Source organism: Panulirus ornatus, chromosome 53, assembly GCF_036320965.1.
Source record: "Panulirus ornatus isolate Po-2019 chromosome 53, ASM3632096v1, whole genome shotgun sequence".
Taxonomy (NCBI): domain Eukaryota; kingdom Metazoa; phylum Arthropoda; class Malacostraca; order Decapoda; family Palinuridae; genus Panulirus; species Panulirus ornatus.
Window position 1 is genome coordinate 14,146,076 of NC_092276.1, and position 16,150 is coordinate 14,162,225.

At 42.6% G+C, this 16,150-nt stretch overlaps 1 protein-coding gene across 5 annotated transcripts in view; it reads left to right on the forward strand.

Moving 5' to 3' along the window:
- LOC139765259 (uncharacterized) overlaps positions 1-16,150 on the forward strand; it is a 147,034-nt gene that overhangs the window by 51,951 nt on the left and 78,933 nt on the right. Inside the window, exon 1 of one of the 5 annotated variants that reach the window (XM_071692599.1) lies at positions 942-1,114. The exons of 1 other annotated variant lie outside the window; for it this stretch is intronic. The gene's annotated coding sequence lies outside the window, so the exon portion shown is untranslated. Of the gene's footprint in view, positions 1-941; positions 1,115-3,899; positions 3,941-16,150 lie in introns of those variants that run through there. 3 more of the 5 variants (XM_071692596.1, XM_071692601.1, XM_071692598.1) reach the window with 3 other exon arrangements.

Consider the following 16,150-nt stretch of genomic DNA (forward strand, 5'->3'; position numbering starts at 1 on the left):
CTGTTACCTACGTTACACATGCAAATATTTCCTGAAACTATATACTAGATTGACAAAGCCTTTAATGAACTAAATGATTATAACCGAAGATTTCTTTACTTGACATACAATATATTGGTATTATCAGGACTTAGTTTTAACACATAACAAAACATACATAGTGAGATATGTTCTTATGATTACCCTTAAGCATGATAAGATTTTTCATTTGATGGATGTAATTTGATGTTTAATGGCCTCTAACGACCCTGGTGATCAGTTGATGGGCTTAACGCCCCAGCAACAAGTCAAACAACCGCTAAAGAGTTGTCTGTCATGTTGATGGCAATGTGTATGTGTCATGTTGCTATTTGACGTAGGGGCGCCAGATTACCAGATTCGGTGATGTTTGTAAAACTGTCATGAACTATTCAACTGTCTTCCCCAAGATATGTACAACCATTATTACCCTTTGATTTATGCTTATTGTATATACTGTCATTTACTGTATGATCAATAACCATAGAAAACAGGATACATATATCAGTAGAAAAGCAGCAAGTAATACTGTAATGAGAAAACGATTGTAATTTATTTTCCAGTTTTTACATGCAATGTGTTTTGATGGTATATGTTCATCGTGTGATTAAAATTTTGTGGCATTTGAGATATCCCATCAGTCGCTTCAAAAGCTTTCGGAACTCCAAATTCCATCAGAGCTCCAGGTAATGATGTAGCAGTCTTCGCTACATTGGATATACTGGATTTAAGCTATCAAATCAAAATCTGTATCAACAGCACTACTGTCCTACACGACCAAATAGTCACTAAACTGAAAAGTTGTAAACCGCGCCATCCTACTAGCGTCATTCAGGAAATGGTGTTGCCATACCGTCTAGTATTACACATACCTAGTCCAAGTTCCATCATGGACGAGAGTGCAGTACACATCTTTTTGTTTTCGCATCAGTATTAACGCCTAAATGCATTTTGGTGTTGAACGCAGACATATAACAAGAAACAGAGACGTTAAAGAAAAAGGCGACACTGGAATCTGGCACAGAGCAGAGCCCAAGGCTAATGTGCACTGCCTCTTAACTCTTTCTGAGCCAGTGTACTCTTGGACACAGTGAGGGTAAGCTCCTCGGTAACTTGATTGATAAGCAAGTGATTCAACTAGGGAGTGGTTATGTATAGTGATTCATTACTGTTGAACCGTGGTGAAGAAATAGACTCGTAGTGTGGAGAATATACCAGAGGAAGCCATAACTCGTCATATGCATGTACTTGAAACCAGTGTTGGTGAGGTGCAGGGAGTGTGGCTGTTTCTTGTCTGTGTGTGTGTGTGTGTGTGTGTGGCTTTATCATCATGTTCTTACAACATATTTCCCCCTGATTGAAATGGATCGATCAAAATTCAGATTTACTCATTATTGAGACAGTGCGTTCTGCTATGGCGTTCTGCTGTGGCGTTCTCCTGGCCTTGCAGTCATTCCCTAACACGCTTCAGTGTAGGGAATACCCAGACACCAGCCATTACTATTCAGTACCGTGCTTGTGGGTGCCTGTTTTGCTTGCTTGTGACAGTAGGATGATGATGATGGTGGGTGTTGATCGGATTGTGATGAATACTAGGCCATTATTGACTTACTAAAATGATAATGACAAGTATGGATTTTTTTTTCAGTGTTCTAAGGGTAAGTTGTTTTAAATGTTGACTGATATTAAAGTGATTGTAGATGTAGTTAATGTCAAAGGTGATAGATTTTGTCTGAGTTGATGTGTCTGATGTTGTTTTACATTCATAGCTTGTGAGAGTCAGAAATTTTAGATATTATTGCTTGATTTAACTGAGCATAGATATGGTTGTTTACAGATAAATGCTGTAAATACTTCTGGTTTTCGTTTGATACTCATTAATAGAATGCAAATAACGTTAGACTAAGAATGTTATCGAAAGTATTATAATTATGTGTTAGATTTTAAGTTATTTGAGACTTATTAAGGTGAGAGAAGGTGTTGTGTTCAGCGGCTTGTGTGTGAGGAATGTAGGAAAATTCGGGCGAGGCATTGGATGGCTTTGCGAAAGACTACACACACACACACACACACACACACACACACACAAGAGGTGTTCCTGAATGAAATGTTGTTACAACTTATTTGGCATCGTAAGCAAGTGGAATATGCGGATGGCACTAAATTCCTTGCATACAAACATGGAATCTAGTGATGAAATCCAAAATGGCTGCGGCACGTAGTGTTAGTAATACACAGTATTTTATACAAAATTTTATCTTAATGAAGACAGTCTATGAAACAGGTAACAATAGTTAACAAGCTTAACAATATCAATGTTAATTTTTATTTCAAACTTGTTGGCTTTGATGTTTCCACTGTTCACAGAAGTTCCAGTTGATGACCTCTTAGAATATTTATTTGATGTTTTGGATGATATTCATTTACCTGTGTCAAAGTCTGTTTTTATTGATCTGATAAAATTGTGTATAAAAGACTGGGCGTTTCAGTTTAATGGAGATTATAATCCTCAAAAATTTGATATGGCAATGGGTAACCCTGTTTCACCTGTATTAAGTAATCTTTATAGGGAATTCTTTGTGTTTGGCCAACAAATGATGATTTACACATTTCTCCCCTTAACAATTTAGTACCTTCTATCAAATTTACTGTGGAAAATGAAAATATTGGTTTGTTACCATTTTTAGATTGCATAATCCATAGGCAAGGAAACAAGTTTAAGTTTAGCATATACAGCATTATTACTCATCCCAACATGACAGCGTTAAATTATCATCATTTCCATCTGTGTTCCTTAGGGCATTACGTATTTGCAGTCCAGAGTTTATTGATGATGAGTTTGAGAAGATATATTCTATTGGATCTAAGTTAAAGTACCCTAGATCTTCCATTGATAAATCCCTTAAGTTAGCAAAGAAATCACTTTATAGAGTTGAACCCAAACCTCCCATTGTCACCAAGAATCTTTTAGTTCTCCCTTTTAATGATATTTTTCCTTTACTTCCCATTTTGCTTAAATCCTTTAATGTAAATGTTGCATTCAGCAACAATAATGCCATAAAGAATATCTTAATCAGGAATTCACCAAAAGTTCTGTATGTATCTATAAAGTGCCATGTAGAAATTGTGATAAGTTTTACGTTGGGCAGACTGGTAAGGATCTTTCTGTTACACTTAAACAACATAAATGTAGTATAAGAACAAGACAAGAATCAAGTGCCTTGTTTAATCACGTTAAAAACTATGATCATTGTATTGACTGGAGTAATGCCATCTCAATTATTAACTCTAACTCCAGGACCACGAGAAATATCATTGAATCTTTTATTATTAGATACACAAAGAATTATAATCTTAATATTAGTGAAGGTCTATACAAATTGGATAACTTTATTGTTGATAAAATTTGTTAACAATTCACCTTGTCCACATGATAAGTTTATGATATTTATGATACGCTCGTTGTCTGTCTATGACAATAACTTGTTTACCAAATGGCGTCCTAGCTACGTCTCTTCGTTGTATATAAACTGACTGTTATGTTACTTTCTTGTATCTCCCCCGATGATGTGATTATTACACGAAAGTGCACATGAGAACTTGCGTTTCATTTCCCCGTGGACTCATAGGAATATACTTGATCACGAGCAGAATTGTGATCCTTTCCAATATATATATATATATATATATATATATATATATATATATATATATATATATATATATATATATATTATACAAAGCTCCAGCAGCCAGGCCTAAGGCCTCTAGCCAATCACAGTCGGGATGATGGCATGACAATCCGGTTTTGACCAATCAACACTAATTGTATGTGGTCATTCTCCCAATCACAGTCGAGATGAGGCGGGTCTGGCAGCTCCCGGCTTGGCCATGATTCCTTCAGCCACCACCTGCCCAGCAGGTAATGTAGGTTTTCCTTGTCTCAACCCCGTAACACAGCAGTACGATCACTGAGTGAGGCGGTGCTACGCTAAACTACACGGTGTTGGACTGTGTCGTTGCGGGTCCGAGTGTAAACAAACTTGTCTCATAGAAGTACACACCGATAAAGTGTTGTAAAGGAAAGTGATCTGGTTTGAAAACTTACCTGGAGTATTAAGTGTTAACGTAAATATTTGTGCTTTATTTGTCTTGTATTAATCATTTCTTGTGATATAAGTAGTCTTAATCCTTAGTGTTTGATTTAAGCCCTTGACTTTGGAATAGCGTTATCCAGTGTTGCGTAACTATATATATATATATATATATATATATATATATATATATATATATATATATATATATATCTTTTTCTTTTTCTTTTAAACTATTCGCCATTTCCCGCGTTAGCGAGGTAGCGTTAAGAACAGAGGACTGGGCCTTTTTTGGAATATCCTCACCTGGCCCCCTCTGTTCCTTCTTTTGGAAAAAAAAAAAAAAAAACGAGAGGGGAGGATTTCCAGCCCCCCGCTCCCTCCCCTTTTAGTCGCCTTCTACGACACGCAGGGAATACGTGGGAAGTATTCTTAATCCCCTATCCCCAGGGATATATATATATATATATATTAGGGAGAATAAAAAGATGTTTTGTAAGTAGATAAAGTGCGTAAGACAAGGGAACAAATGGGAACATCAGTGAAGGGGGCTAATGGGGAGGTGATAACAAGTAGTGGTGATGAGATGAAGTGAGTTTTTGAAGGTTTGTTGAATGTGTTTAATGATAGAGTGGCAGATATAGGGTGTTTTGGTCGAGGTGGTGTGCGAAGTGAGAGGGTTAGGGAGAATGATTTGGTAAACAGAGAAGAGGTAGTAAAAGCTTTGCGGAAGATGAATGCCGGCAAGGCAGCGGGTTTGGATGGTATTGCAGTGGAACTTATTAGAAAAGGGGGTGACTGTGTTGTTGACTGGTTGTTAAGGTTATTTAATGTATGTATGATTCAGGTGAGGTGCCTGAGGATTGACAGAATGCTTGTATAGTGGCATTGTACAAAGGCAAAGGAGATAAAGGTGAGTGCTCAAATTACAGAGGTATAAGTTTGCTGAGTATTCCTGGGAAATTATATGAGAGGGTGAAGGCATGTACAGAGCATCAGATTGGGGAAGAGCAGTGTGGTTTCAGAAGTGGTAGAGGATGTGTTGATCAGGTGTTTGCTTTGAAGAATGTATGTGAGAAATACTTGGGAAAGCAAATGGGTTTGTATGTAGCATTTATGGATCTGAGAAGGCATATGATAAGAGTTGATAGAGATGCTCTGTGGAAGGTATTAAGAATATATAGTGTAGGAGGCAAGTTGTCAGAAACAGTGAAAAGTTTTTATCGAGGATGTTAGGCATGTGTACGAGTAGGAAGAGAGGAAAGTGATTGGTTCTTACTGAATGTCGGTTTGCGACAGGGGTGCGTGATGTCTCCATGGTTGTTTAATTTTTTTATGGATGGGATTGTTAGGGAGGTGAATGCAAGAGTTTTGGAAAGAGGGGCAAGTATGCAGTCTTTTGTGGATGAGAGGGCTTGGGAAGTGGCTCAGTTGTTGTTGCTGATGATACAACGCTGGTGGCTGATTCGGGTGAGACACTACAGAAGCTGGTGACTGAGTTTGGTAACGTGTGTGAAAGAATAAAGCTGAGAGTAAATGTGAAAAGAGCATGGTTATTAGGTACAGTAGGGTTGAGGAACAAGTCAGTTGGGAGGTAAGTTTGAATGGAGAAAAACTGGAAGAAGTGAAGTGTTTTAGATATCTGGGAGTGGATTTTGCAGCGGATGGAACCATGGAAGTGGAAGTGAGTCGTAGGGTGGGGGAGGGGGCGAAAGTTCTGGGAGCGTTGGAAAATGTGTGGAAAGCGAGAACGTTATCTCGGAAAGCAGAAATGTGTATATTTGAAGAAATAGTGGATCCAATAATGTTAAATAGTTGCGAGGCGTGGGCTATAGATAGAGTTGTGCGGGAGAGGGTGGATGTACTGGAAATGAGATGTTTAAGGACAGTATGTGGTGTAAGGTGGTTTGATCGAGTAAGTAATGAAAGGGTAAGTGAGATGTATGGTAATAAAAAGAGTGTGGTTGAGAGAGCAGAAGAGGGTGTTTTGGAATGGTTTGATCTCATGGAGAGAATGAGTGAGGAAAGACTGACAAAGAGGGTATATGTGTCATGTGCGTGTGTGGACGTGTATGTATATACATGTGCAATGTCGGTGTGTTTGGCCATTCTTTCGTCTGTTTCCTTGCGCTACCTTGCTAACGCGGGAGACAGCGACAAAGTATGATAAGAAAATAAAGAAAATGATATATATATATATATATATATATATATATATATATATATATATAGATATAGATATATATATATATATATATATATATATATATATATATATATATATATATATATATATATAAAATGGTGAAATCGCACGTCAGTAGTTCATACAATTTTATTTAACGTAATTTATATATATATATATATATATATATATATATATATATATATATATATATATATATATATATATATATATATATATAAAGAGCGTGGTTGAGAGAGCAGAAGAGGGTGTTTTGAAATGGTTTGGTCACATGGAGAGAATGAGTGAGGAAAGATTGACCAAGAGGATATATGTGTCGGAGGTGGAGGGAACGAGGAGAAGAGGGAGACCAAATTGGAGGTGGAAAGATGGAGTGAAAAAGATTTTGTGTGATCGGGGCCTGAACATGCAGGAGGGTGAAAGGAGGACAAAGAATAGAGTGAATTGGATCGATGTGGTATACCGGGGTTGACGTGCTGTCAGTGGATTGAATCAAGGCATGTGTATGGGGGTGGGTTGGGCCATTTCTTTCGTCTGTTTCCTTGCGCTACCTCGCAAATGCGGGAGACAGCGACAAAGCAAAAAAAAAAAAAAAAAAATCAATTGGGAGGTGAGTGAATGGAGAAAAACTGGAGGAAGTGAAGTGTTTTAGATATCTGGGAGTGGATCTGGCAGCGGATGGAACCATGGAAGCGGAAGTGGATCATAGAGTGGGGGAGGGGGCGAAAATTCTGGGAGCCTTGAAGAATGTGTGGAAGTCGAGAACATTATCTCGGAAAGCAAAAATGGGTATGTTTGAAGGAATAGTGGTTCCAACAATGTTGTATGGTTGCGAGGCGTGGGCTATGGATAGAGTTGTGCGCAGGAGGATGGATGTGCTGGAAATGAGATGTTTGAGGACAATGTGTAGTGTGAGGTGGTTTGATCGAGTAAGTAACGTAAGGGTAAGAGAGATGTGTGGAAATAAAAAGAGCGTGGTTGAGAGAGCAGAAGAGGGTGTTTTGAAATGGTTTGGGCACATGGAGAGAATGAATGAGGAAAGATTGACCAAGAGGATATATGTGTCGGAGGTGGAGGGAACGAGGAGAAGAGGGAGACCAAATTGGAGGTGGAAAGATGGAGTGAAAAAGATTTTGTGTGATCGGGGCCTGAACATGCAGGAGGGTGAAAGGAGGGCAAGGATTAGAGTGAATTGGAGCGATGTTGTATACCGGGGTTGACGTGCTGTCAGTGGATTGAATCGGGGCATGTGAAGCGTCTGGGGTAAACCATGGAAAGCTGTGTAGGTATGTATATTTGCGTGTGTGGACGTATGTATATACATGTGTATGGGGGTGGGTTGGGCCATTTCTTTCGTCTGTTTCCTTGCGCTACCTCGCAAACGCGGGAGACAGCGACAAAAAAAAAAAAAAAAAAAGAAAATATATATATATATATATATATATATATATATATATATATATATATATATATATATCGAGCGATATGCCATTACTCCGTTGCCTTTCATGGGAAAATGTCGCAATTTGGAAAACTTAACATCACGATTTTGATCAATTAGAAAACACTCAACCATATTACACAGAGGAATGATAACGAATTCAAACATGAGCTGACCACTGGTTCACTTCGAAGCTGGTATCGGAAAAGATTTAAGAATCCATATACGTAGATCATTGTGGTAAAGGCTAGATAGATATACGTACATATTAAACGTAGAAAGACGTCCAAAAAAAAATATGTTCATGTAGGTTACTATTTTGTTTATAGCTTAATGTTACCCCGTGGATGTGAAAGCAAAATATTGATTATCAAGCCTTGATAACATCTATGGCTTTAGTAATGTATAGTGGAATATTTGTTTTGAATTGTCATTAGCAACGGATGCAGGATTGGCTCCAGTTAAGAGACTGTAGGTGTAGTGTTGGTTGCACTTTAGGTCTCTCCGCTACAGTAGGCGTCAAGTTATAACTCCAGAAATCTTGAACACCTTCAGGTATGAGAGATCTTTGATAGGACGACATACACCTTCGCTGTGTATATGAATCCGGGTGTGATGAATGCTGGTTAATGCTGGGATTGCTACATTGAATCTGACATCAGTGTCCACGAAAATCACATTCATTATGGTCAATAGATCGCTAGATTCATTATAGTTAATAGATGGCCAGATTCATTACAGTTAATAAGTCGCTAGATTTCTTATAGTTAGTAGATCGCTAGATTCATTATAGTTAATAGATCGCTACATTCATTACAGTCAATAGATCGTTAGATTCACTAAAGTCAATAGATCGCTAGATTCATTATAGTTACATTAATTATAGTCAATAAATCGCTAGATTCATTATAGTCAATTGATCGCTAGATTCATTATAGTCAATAGACCGCTAGATTCATTTTAGTCAGTAGATCGCTAGATTCATTTCAGTTAATAGACCGCTACATTCATTATAGTCAGTAGATCGCTAGATTCATTATAGTTCATAGATCGCTAGATATATTATAGTTAATAGATGGCCAGATTCATTACAGTTGATAAATCGCTAAATTTATTATAGTTAATAGATCGCTACATTCATTATAGTTGATAGATCGCTAGATTCATTATAGTCAATAGATCACTAGATTCATTTTAGTTAATAGATCGCTAATTTCATTATAGTTAATAGATCGCTAGTCCCATTATAGTTATAGATTGCTAGATTCATTGTGAGTGCTGTGGCTATTCATATCTACCCTGCCTTGAGTGCTGTGGCTATTCATATCTACCCTGCCTTGTGAGTGCTGTGGTCATTCATATCTACCCAGCTTTGTGAGTGCTGTGGCTCTTCATATCTACCCATCTTTGTGAGTGCTGTGGCTCTTCATATCTACCCATCTTTGTGAGTGCTGTGCCTATCCTTATCTACCCTGCCTTATGAGTGCTGTGGCTATCCATATCTACCCTGCCTTGTGAGTGCTGTAGCTATCCATATCTACCCTGCTTTGTGAGTGATGTGGCTGTTCATATCTACCCTGCCTTGTGAGTGCTTTGGTTATCCATATCTACCCTGACTTGCGAGTGCTGTGGCTATCCATATCTACCCTGCCTTTTGAGTGCTGTGGCTATTCATATCTACCCTGCCTTGTGAGTGCTGTGGTTATTCATATCTACCCTGCCTTGTGAGTGCTGTGGCTATCCATATCTACCCTGGTTTGTGAGTGCTGTGGCTATCCATATCTACCCTGCCTTGCGAGTGCAGTGGCTATCCATATCTACCCTGCCTTGCGAGCACTGTGGCTGTTCATATCTACCCTACCTTGCGAGTGCTGTGGTTATCCATATCTACCCTGCCTTGTGAGTGCCGTGGCTGTCCATGTCTACCCTGCCTTGTGAATGTTGTGGCTATCCATATCTACCCTGCCTTGCGAGTGCTGTGGCTATTCATATCTACCCTGCCTTTTGAGTGCTGTGGGTATCCATATCTACCCTGCCTTGCGAGTGCTGTGGTTATCCATATCTACCCTGCCTTGTGAGTGCCGTGGCTGTCCATGTCTACCCTGCCTTGCGAGTGCTGTGGTTATCCATATCTACCCTGCCTGGCGAGTGCTGTGGCTGTTCATACCTACCCTGCTTTATGAGTGCTGTGGCTATCCATATCTACCCTGCCTTGCGAGTGCTGTGGCTATCCATATCTACCCTGCCTTGTGAGTGCTGTGGCAGTTAGTATCTACCCTGCCTTGCGAGTGCTGTGGCAGTTCATATCTACCCTGCTTTGTGAGTGCTGTGGCTGTTCATATCTTCCCTGCCCTGTGAGTGCTGTGGCTGTTCATATCTACCCTGCTTTGTGAGTGCTGTAGCTATTCATATGTACTCTGCCTTATGAGTGCTGTGGCTTTTCATATCTACCCTGCTTTGTGAGAGCTGTGACTATTCATATCTACCCTGCTTTGTGAATGCTGTGGCAGTTCATATCTACCCTGCCTTGCGAGTCCTGTGGCTATTCATATCTACCCTGCCTTGTGAGTGCTGTGGCTATTCATATCTACCCTGCCTTGTGAGTGTTGTGGCTATCCATATCTACCTTGCCTTCTGAGTGCTGCGGCTATCCATAATCTACCCTGCCTTGCGAGTGCTGTGGCTATTCATATCTACCCTGCCTTGTGAATGCTGTGGCTGTCCATATCTACCCTGCCTTGTAAGTGCTGTGGCCGTCTATATCTACCCTGCCTTGTGAGTGCTGTGGCTATTCATATCTACCTTGCTTTCTGAATGCTGTGGCTGTCCATATCTACCTTGCCTTGTGAATGCTGTGGCCGCCTATATCTACCCTGCCTTGTGAGTTCTGTGGCTATCCATATCTACCCTGCCTTGCGAGTGCTGTGGCTATTAGTGTCTACCCTGCCTTGTGAATGCTGTGGCTATTCATATCTACCCTCCTTTGTGAGTACTGTGGCTATCCTTATCTACCCTGCCTTGCGAGTGCTGTGGCTGTTCATATCTACCCTGCCTTGTGAGTGCTGTGGCTATTCATATCTACCCTGCTTTGTGAGTGCTGTGGCTTTTCATATCTACTCTGCCTTATGAGTGCTGTGGCTGTTCATGTCTATCCTGCTTTGTGAGTGCTATGGCTTTTCATATCTACCCTGCCTTGTTAGTGCTGTGGCTATTCGTATCTACCCTGCCTTGCGAGTGCTTTGGGTATTCATATCTACCCTGCCTTGTGAGTGTTGTGGCTATCCATATCTACCCTGCCCTGTGAGTGCTGTAGCTATCCATATCTACCCTGCTTTGTGAGTGATGTGTCTGTTCATATCTACCCTGCCTTGTGAGTGCTTTGGCTATCCATATCTACCCTGACTTGCGAGTGCTGTGGCTATCCATATCTACCCTGCCTTTTGAGTGCTGTGGCTGTTCATATCTACCCTGCCTTGTGAGTGCTGTGGTTATTCATATCTACCCTGCCTTGTGAGTGCTGTGGCTATCCATATCTACCCTGGTTTGTGAGTGCTGTGGCTATCCATATCTACCCTGCCTTGCGAGTGCAGTGGCTATCCATATCTACCCTGCCTTGCGAGCGCCGTGGCTGTTCATATTTACCCTGCCTTGTGAGTGCTGTGGTTATTCATATCTACCCTGCTTTGTGAGTGCTGTGGCTATCCATATCTACCCTGGTTTGTGAGTGCTGTGGCTATCCATATCTGCCCTGCCTTGCGAGTGCTGTGGTTATCCATATCTACCCTGGTTTGCGAGTGCAGTGGCTATCCATATCTACCCTGCCTTGCGAGTGCTGTGGTTATCCATATCTACCCTGCGTTGCGAGTGCTGTGGCTGTCCATGTCTACCCTGCCTTGTGAATGTTGTGGCTATCTTTATCCACCCTGCCTTGCGAGTGCTGTGGCTATCCATATCTACCCTGCCTTGTGAGTGCTGTGGCTGTTCATATCTCCCCTACTTTGTGAAAGCTGTGGCTATTCATATCTACCCTGCATTGTGAATGCTGAGGCAATTCATATCTAACCTGCCTTGCGAGTCCTATGGCTATTCATATCTACCCTGCCTTGCGAGTCCTATGGCTATTCATATCTACCCTGCCTTGTGAGTGCTGTGGCTATTCATATCTACCCTACCTTGTGAGTGTTGTGGCTATCCATATCTACTCTGCCTTATGAGTGCTGTGGCTATTCATATCTACCCTGCCTTGTGAGTGCTGTGGCAGTTAGTATCTACCCTGCCTTGCGAGTGCTGTGGCAGTTCATATCTACCCTGCTTTGTGAGTGCTGTGGCTGTTCATATCTTCCCTGCCCTGTGAATGCTGTGGCTGTTCATATCTACCCTGCTTTGTGAGTGCTGTAGCTATTCATATGTACTCTGCCTTATGAGTGCTGTGGCTTTTCATATCTACCCTGCTTTGTGAGAGCTGTGACTATTCATATCTACCCTGCTTTGTGAATGCTGTGGCAGTTCATATCTACCCAGCCTTGCGAGTCCTGTGGCTATTCATATCTACCCTGCCTTGTGAGTGCTGTGGCTATTCATATCTACCCTGCCTTGTGAGTGTTGTGGCTATCCATATCTACCTTGCCTTCTGAGTGCTGCGGCTATCCATAATCTACCCTGCCTTGCGAGTGCTGTGGCTATTCATATCTACCCTGCCTTGTGAATGCTGTGGCTGTCCATATCTACCCTGCCTTGTAAGTGCTGTGGCCGTCTATATCTACCCTGCCTTGTGAGTGCTGTGGCTATTCATATCTACCTTGCCTTTCTGAATGCTGTGGCTGTCCATATCTACCTTGCCTTGTGAATGCTGTGGCCGCCTATATCTACCCTGCCTTGTGAGTTCTGTGGCTATCCATATCTACCCTGCCTTGCGAGTGCTGTGGCTATTAGTGTCTACCCTGCCTTGTGAATGCTGTGGCTATTCATATCTACCCTCCTTTGTGAGTACTGTGGCTATCCTTATCTACCCTGCCTTGCGAGTGCTGTGGCTGTTCATATCTACCCTGCCTTGTGAGTGCTGTGGCTATTCATATCTACCCTGCTTTGTGAGTGCTGTGGCTTTTCATATCTACTCTGCCTTATGAGTGCTGTGGCTGTTCATGTCTATCCTGCTTTGTGAGTGCTATGGCTTTTCATATCTACCCTGCCTTGTTAGTGCTGTGGCTATTCGTATCTACCCTGCCTTGCGAGTGCTTTGGGTATTCATATCTACCCTGCCTTGTGAGTGTTGTGGCTATCCATATCTACCCTGCCCTGTGAGTGCTGTAGCTATCCATATCTACCCTGCTTTGTGAGTGATGTGTCTGTTCATATCTACCCTGCCTTGTGAGTGCTTTGGCTATCCATATCTACCCTGACTTGCGAGTGCTGTGGCTATCCATATCTACCCTGCCTTTTGAGTGCTGTGGCTGTTCATATCTACCCTGCCTTGTGAGTGCTGTGGTTATTCATATCTACCCTGCCTTTGTGAGTGCTGTGGCTATCCATATCTACCCTGGTTTGTGAGTGCTGTGGCTATCCATATCTACCCTGCCTTGCGAGTGCAGTGGCTATCCATATCTACCCTGCCTTGCGAGCGCCGTGGCTGTTCATATATACCCTGCCTTGTGAGTGCTGTGGTTATTCATATCTACCCTGCTTTGTGAGTGCTGTGGCTATCCATATCTACCCTGGTTTGTGAGTGCTGTGGCTATCCATATCTGCCCTGCCTTGCGAGTGCTGTGGTTATCCATATCTACCCTGGTTTGCGAGTGCAGTGGCTATCCATATCTACCCTGCCTTGCGAGTGCTGTGGTTATCCATATCTACCCTGCGTTGCGAGTGCTGTGGCTGTCCATGTCTACCCTGCCTTGTGAATGTTGTGGCTATCTTTATCTACCCTGCCTTGCGAGTGCTGTGGCTATCCATATCTACCCTGCCTTGTGAGTGCTGTGGCTGTTCATATCTACCCTACTTTGTGAAAGCTGTGGCTATTCATATCTACCCTGCATTGTGAATGCTGAGGCAATTCATATCTAACCTGCCTTGCGAGTCCTATGGCTATTCATATCTACCCTGCCTTGCGAGTCCTATGGCTATTCATATCTACCCTGCCTTGTGAGTGCTGTGGCTATTCATATCTACCCTACCTTGTGAGTGTTGTGGCTATCCATATCTACTCTGCCTTATGAGTGCTGTGGCTGTTCATATCTACCCTACCTTGTGAGTGCTGTGGCTGTCCATGTCTACCCTGCCTTGTGAATGTTGTGGCTATCCATATCTACCCTGCCTTGCGAGTGCTGTGGCTATCCATATCTACCCTGCTTTGCGAGTGCTGTGACTATTCATATCTACCCTGCCTTGTGAGTGCTGTGGCAGTTAATATCTACCCTGCCTTGCGAGTGCTGTGGCAGTTCATATCTACCCTGCTCTGTGAGTGCTGTGGCTGTTCATATCTACCCTGCCCTGTGAGTGCTGTAGCTATTCATATCTACCCTGCTTTGTGAGTGCTGTAGCTATTTATATGCACTCTGCCTTATGAGTGCTGTGGCTTTTCATATCTACCCTGCTTTGTGAGTGCTGTGGCAGTTCATATCTACCCTGCCTTGCGAATCCTGTGGCTATTCATATCTACCCTGCCTTGTGAGTGCTGTGGCTCTTCATATCTACCCTGCCTTGTGAGTGTTGTTGCTATCCATATCTACCCTGCCTTGCGAGTGCTGTGGCTATCCATATCTATCCTGCCTTGCGAGTGCTGTGGCTATTCATATCTACCCTGCCTTGTGAATGCTGTTGCTGTCCATATCTTCCCCTGCTTTATGAGTGTTGTGGCCGTCTATATCTACCCTGCCTTGTGAGTGCTGTGGCTATCCATATCTACCCTGCCTTGCGAATGCTGTGGCTATTCATATATACCTTGCCTTCTGAATGCTGTGGCTGTCCATCTGTACCTTGCCTTGTGAATGCTGTGGCCGTCTATATCTACCCTACCTTGTGAGTGCTGTGGCTATCCATTTCTACCTTGCCGTGCGAGTGCTGTGGCTATTCATATTTACCTTGCCTTCTGAATGCTGTGGCTGTCCATATCTACCTTGCCTTGTGAATGCTGTGGCCGTCTATATCTACCCTGCCATGTGAGTGCTGCGGCTATCCATATCTACCTTGCCTTGCGAGTGCTGTGGCTATTAATATCTACCCTGCCTTGTGAATGCTGTGGCTGTTCATATCTACCCTGCTTTGTGAGTGTTGTGGCTATTCATATCTACCGTGCCTTGTTAGTGCTGTGGCTATTCATATCTACCCTGCCTTGCGAGTGCTTTGGCTATTCATATCTACCCTGCTTTGTGAGTGCTGTGGCTGTTTATTTCCACCCTGCCTTGTGAGTGCTGTGGCTATTCATATCTACCCTGCCTTATGAGTGCTGTGGCTGTTCAGATCTACCCTGCTTTGTGAGAGCTGTGGCTATTCATATCTACCCTGCTTTGCGAGTGCTGTGGCAGTTCATATCTACCCTGCCTTGCGAGTGCTGTGGCTATCCATATCTATCCTGCTTTGTTAGTGCTGTGGCTGTTCATATCTACCCTGCCTTGTGAATGCTGTGGCTGTCCATATCTACCCTGCCTTGTGAGTGCTGTGGCCGTCCATATCTACCCTGCCTTGTGAGTGCAGTGGCTATCCATATCTACCCTGCCTTGCGAGCGCTGTGGCTATTGATATCTACCCTGCCTTGTGAGTGCTGTGGCTATTCATATCTACCCTGCTTTGTGAGTGCTGTGACTATCCATATATACCCTGCCTTGCGAGTGCTGTGGCTGTTCATATCTACTCTGCCTTGTGAGTGCTTTGGCTGTTCATATCTACCCTGCTTTGTATGTGCTGTGGCTGTTCATGTCTACTCTGCCTTGTTAGTGCTGTGACTATTCATATCTACCCTTGCCTTATGAGTGCTGTGGCTGTCATGTCTACCTTGCTTTGTGAGTGCTGTGGGTATTCATATCTACCCTGCTTTGCGAGTGCTGTGGCAATTCATATCTACCCTGCCTTGCGAGTCCTGTGGCTATCCAAATCTACCCTGCCTTGTGAGTGCTTTGGCTATCCATATCTACCCTGCTCTGTGAGTACTGTGGCTGTTCATATCTACCTTGCCTTGTTAGTGCTGTGGTTATTCATATCTACCCTGCTTTGTGAGTGCTGCGTCTATTCATATCTACCCTGTCTTATGAGTGCTGTGGCTGTTCATATCTACCCTGCTTTGTGAGAGCTGTGGCTATTCATATCTACCCTGCTTTGTGAGTGCTGTAGCTATCCATATCTACCCTGCCTTGTGAGTGCCTGTGGCTATCCATATCTACCCTGCTTTGCGAGTGCTGT